The sequence below is a fragment of the Echinops telfairi genome, unplaced genomic scaffold (assembly GCF_000313985.2).
Source record: "Echinops telfairi isolate 266 unplaced genomic scaffold, ASM31398v2 ScPeMD7_7469;HRSCAF=8507_1, whole genome shotgun sequence".
Taxonomy (NCBI): domain Eukaryota; kingdom Metazoa; phylum Chordata; class Mammalia; order Afrosoricida; family Tenrecidae; genus Echinops; species Echinops telfairi.
This window is the reverse complement of record NW_022111373.1, coordinates 63,235,367-63,240,752: the sequence shown is the minus strand read 5'-3', so window position 1 is coordinate 63,240,752 and position 5,386 is coordinate 63,235,367.

Genomic DNA, 5,386 nt, shown 5'->3' with positions numbered 1-5,386 from the left:
CCAATTTAAAATAAGCATTTGATATTATGCCGGACCTCGTTAGGTCAATATAGGCATCACACTACTCCTTTCACATCTTTATTGACTCAAAGGAGAATACAATACAAGGATGACATTTCAGAGAATTCTATTCTCTGGTTCTAGGAAAACATTTTGCAATGAGAGGTACTTACTGTAAGAGATTAACAAGGTCATTGATAAATATAATCTGGTTCCCGTAAGCAAATTTATCCATTTAGAGGGATAAATCTGAAGTTCATAGCAAATTTCCTTCCAAGTGTTTATGGATTAGCTTCTCCATAAATACAGATCAAAATACAGATTCCTGGAGATTAATAGTCCTTGAATGGTGTAAATGGTTATCATTTTCAGCAAATATCTTCTCAGAGGTTCTTCAAAAGAACATGTTGGTGACCTTCTTCTGAAAACTCAGCAAGTGAAAACTCCGGGAGCACACTTCTACTCCGACACATGTGAGGCCGGTCTGAGATGGAGTTGACTTCAGAGCAAATACTTCCTTCCAGATATTGGTGACTGTCTTTGCTAAACCCAATCAAATAATTAAGATTTAATCTTTTTATTTGATCATTTTGAATATTGATGGCAAAATTCCCAATATTTGTTCTTTTAGCTTCCTCAGTAGTTGAATGGTCTCTATTTCCTACAGTAACCCAAAATACTTAAAATAGATTCTTTTCCTGGATGAAGTATGACTTAATGTCCATACCCTAGAGAAGCTAAACAAACCAGTGTTGTTTTATAGGTATACATATAGAGAGGAATGTATAGCAATAGAATGGCTCAAATGGTCATAGAAGCAGACAAGTTCAAGTCTGGGAAGGTTCCAAATCCATGGTCAGATTTGGGGATGAAGGCTCCTCCTGACTTTGGAACTGTGGAGGTTGATGACCAGCGGGAAGACCACAGACTGGTGGCTGCAGAGACAGATGAATCCAGTGTCAGAAAGTCTGGCTGTGGCTACAGAGACAGATGAACCCAAGGCCATCAGATCAGATAACAGGTCACTGACAAATCACAAGACTGTCAGGCATTATGGAAAGCTACTGAATTAAATCCAAAGACGAGAATGAGGTAGATGAAGTAAATGCAGGAACTAGATCCAGCAATTCATTATTTGAGTTCTAGACTGCTGCATCAATGAGAATTGATTTACATTGAGTTGTGTTAGTTCGTGAAGACTAGAGAAACAAATCTAGGGAGACACATATGTGTATAAGAAAGAATTTTATATACAAGAGAAATTGAATATTGAGAAAACATCACAACCTAGTCTACATCAAGTTCATAAGTCCAATATTAGCCCCTATGTCCAATATCAATCTATAGAGTCATCTTCAGACTCATGAAACACATGCAATGATGACTAATACAGGAAGATCACAGGCCAGTGGGTTGGAAGTAGTATGGATCCAGTGGCGTTGTAAGCATCTCAGCACTGGCAGGGGTCTCTGTGTGGCTTCTCTCACTCTGGAGGTCTGGTTGCATCAGGATAGGTCCATGTGGCTTCTCCGGCTCCCAGAGCATAGCATCATGTGTCTTTTCAGTGGAGTGGTCTCTCAGGGAGTGAGCAGAGAGAGAGAATTTCCCACCCTTACATAGGAAAATATAGGATTTCCCAGAATCCTCAGGAGAAGGGCATGCCCACACAGAGGCCTCATTGGCTATGACCCAATTGACAGACTAGACTCCACCCCTTCACTCTTAATCCTCTCAAGTCCCAAATTGACACCAGATTATGTAACTACCACAGTTATAATCCATACTGAAGGCTGCAAAACTTGATCTTCATCAGCAAGTGGTTCAAGTCCTCCTTACTTGCAGTAAGCAAAGATCTATAATCTGCCTATTTCAAATTAGTTTATAAGCATTCCTCTGATCCTGATGCCTCTTTCTTCTTTACATAATCCATCTTCTCTGGTCACGTGATTAATTCATTATGTATACTGAGCAAATAATCAAAAAAGTTAGACCCCACCTGTCCTTGCTGAAAACCAAACTGACTTGAAGTACTTATTGATGAAGTTCAAAGGCTATGTTACTGCTAGGTGCCATCAAGTCAGTTACAACTCATAGCTACCCTATGCACAACAGAACCAAACACTGGCAGGTCCTGCATGATCCTCACAATTGTTCCTGTGCTTGAGCCCATTGTTGTAGTCACTGTTCAATTCACCGGGTTGAAGACCTTCCCCTCTTTCACTGCCCCTCTACTTTATGAATAATGATGTCTTTCTCCAGGGACTGATTGCTCCTGAACACATTCCAAAGTACATGAAAAGAAGATTTGTCATTCTTGCATGTAAGTCACATCCTTGCTTTTCAATACTCCAAAGAGATCTTATGCAGTAGATTTACCCAGTGCAATATATCTTTTGAACTGTTGACTGCTCCTTCCATGAGCATTGATTGTGAATCCAAGCAAGACAAAAATCTTTGATAGCTTCAATCTTTCTCCATTTACCATGATGTTACCTACTGGTCCAATTGTGAGGATATTGGTCTTCTTTCCATGCTTGAGCTGCAATCTGTGGTGCTCATCAGCAAGGACTTCAAGTCCTCCTCACTTTGAGCAAGCAAAATCATGTCATTTGCATATGAGAGGTTGTTTAAAAGCCACCAATCCTGATGCCACATTCTTCATATAATCCAGCCTTTCTAATTATTTGCTCAGCATACAGAGCAAATAAGTATGGTAAGGAGGTGGAAACTTGATGCACACTTTTGCTGGCTTTTAAACCATGTAGTATTCCTTGTTCTGTTCTAAACAACTGTCTCTTGATCCATATGCAAATTCAGCCCAAGGACGCTGAAGAGTTCTGGAATCCCCATTCTTCACATCATTTGTTATTCATACAGTCAAGTGCCTTGGACTAGTCAATAAAACACAAGTAAGTATCTTTCTTTTAGCTGGTATTCTCTCCCATGAGGCAAAATCCATCTGACAGTAGCAATTGTAAGCCTTGTTCCATGTTTTCATCTGAATCTGGCCTGAAACTCTGGCAGCACCCTATTAATGTATTGCTGCATCCATTGTTCAATGATCTCCAGCAAAAATTTATTTGCATATGATATCAATGCTATTGTTCTATAATTTGAGCATTTTGGGGGGTCACCTTCTTTTGGAATGGGTATAAATCTGATCTCTTCCAGTCAGTTGGCCAGGTAGCTGTCTTTCAAATTTCCAGGCATAGATGAGTAAGTACTTTCAGTTCATCATCCTATTGAAACTGTTCAAATGGTATTTCATCAATTACTGGAGACTTGTTTGGGGCAAATGATTTCAATTCAGCTTGAACTCCTTTCTTCAGCACCATTGACTCATGCTCATATGCTACCTCCTGAAATAGCTGAATACCAACTGGTTCTTTTTGGTACAGTGATTCTCTATATTCTGTGTGGTAAAGTGGAAGGTTGGTAAAAAAAAGAAAGATCCTAAACAAAATGGGTCTATGCTATAACATAACAAAATGGAATCATATGACAATTGTGAGGATGGCAAAAGTTCAATTCTCCACTGCTTCCTTCCTTCCTCCCTCCCACCCTCCCTCCAGCCTTTCCTCTTTCTCTACCTCCCTCCCGACCTCTCTCCCTTCCAGCTCTTCTCTCCCTTTCTTTCAGCTGAGGTCACCTTTCTACAGGGCTAACAATAAGGTTTAGTAGGAAGGAGGGTAAAAAGTCAAAGGATTTCTACTTACAAATTGAATGTCTGTGATGCAGTTTTCCAGAAGTTATAGTGATCATTTTGTCCACCCCTAACTCTTCAATTTCTGTAATTATAAAAAGTGGAACATTTCTTAAATTATACATTATGAAGACAAGAAATATATTTAAAGAGTAATCACATGTAGCTAAAAAGGGAATTGACTGTTATGCAATCCCTGAAATGAAAGTACTCACTGTCAAAGTTCCACCTGGAAAATATTCATAAATCATTTCTGCAATGGATTCAGTTTGTTGGCATGCTCAAATTACTCCTTGTCTACATATCTAAGGTAGTATATATTCAAATAAAAGTGACACTAACATTTTGTATATGTATTTTGACACAAATAAAAGAAGGTAACAAGGGTGGCAAGCAACATAATAAAACACAGAGAACACAGAAATTGGTTTTCTTTAATATTAGTAAACTCAATTTACTACTACCTTAAAATAACAAATGTTGGGGGGATCTAAAACAGTGGAGTAGGCAAATATCCAGGGCAGCTATTCGTATCTACTTCACAAGAAACCAAGTGAAATTGGTACAAATGACAATTCCAAAATCCAGAACTTCAATGTAAAGAATAAAGAAGCACGTCAAATATCTATTTTAGGAAGAAACTACATGAAAACAGCAAATAAGGTGACATATGGAGCAGTGATTGCCAACTAATTTGGCATAGAAAAGCCATTTCAAATTATTGCAAGCAACACTCATAATACAGTAGCGACTAGGTAACTGGCTCAGCTCACCCACCACACTTGCAGCAGTGATCATCGACCAAATAAGTGTGCTCTTTCCCATGACACTGCACAAACTCCAGATGATGAAAGGTAAGCCCCCTAATCCTCATCCATCCCCACGGCCAGCATTCTGCGGCTTTCTTTTCTCTTTCTTTCTTCTTCATTTTCACCTCTCCCACCTGTTTTTCTTTATTTTTTTCCTGTTTTTAATTTTTAAAAAATAATTTTATTGGGGGCTCATACAACTCTTATCACAATCCATCCATCAATCCATTGCATTAAGCACATTTGTACATTTGTTGCCATCAGCATTTTCAAAATATTTTATTTCTACTTGAGCCCTTGATATCAGCCCCTCATTTTTCCCCTACTGCACCCACCCTCCCTCCCCCATGAGCCCCTGATAATTTAAATTATTATTCTTTTTTGATGTCTTACACTGACGAATGTCTGCCTTCACCCACTTTTCTGTTGCCCATCCCCTTGGGAGAGGGTTATATGTAGATCATTGTGATCAGTTCCCCATTTCTCCCCCCACCTTCCCCTTCCCATCCTGGTATGGCTACTCTCAATATTGATTCTGAGGGGTTTATCTGTCCTGTATTCCCTGTGTTTCCAGCTCTTATCTGTACCCATGTACATGTATGGACTAGCCAGATTTGCGAGGTAGAAATGGGGTCATGATAGAGTTATGGGGAAGCATTAAAAATCTAGAGGAAAGTTGTATGTTTTATCATTGCCATACTGTACCCTGACTGGCTCTTCTCCTCCGGGAGACCCTTCGGTAATGGGGTGTCCATTTGCCTACAGGTGGGCTTTTGGTCTCCACTTCGCATCCCCCTCATTCACAATGATATAATTTTTTGTTCTGGGTCTTTGATGCCTGAGACCTGATCTTATCAATACTTCGTGACCACAC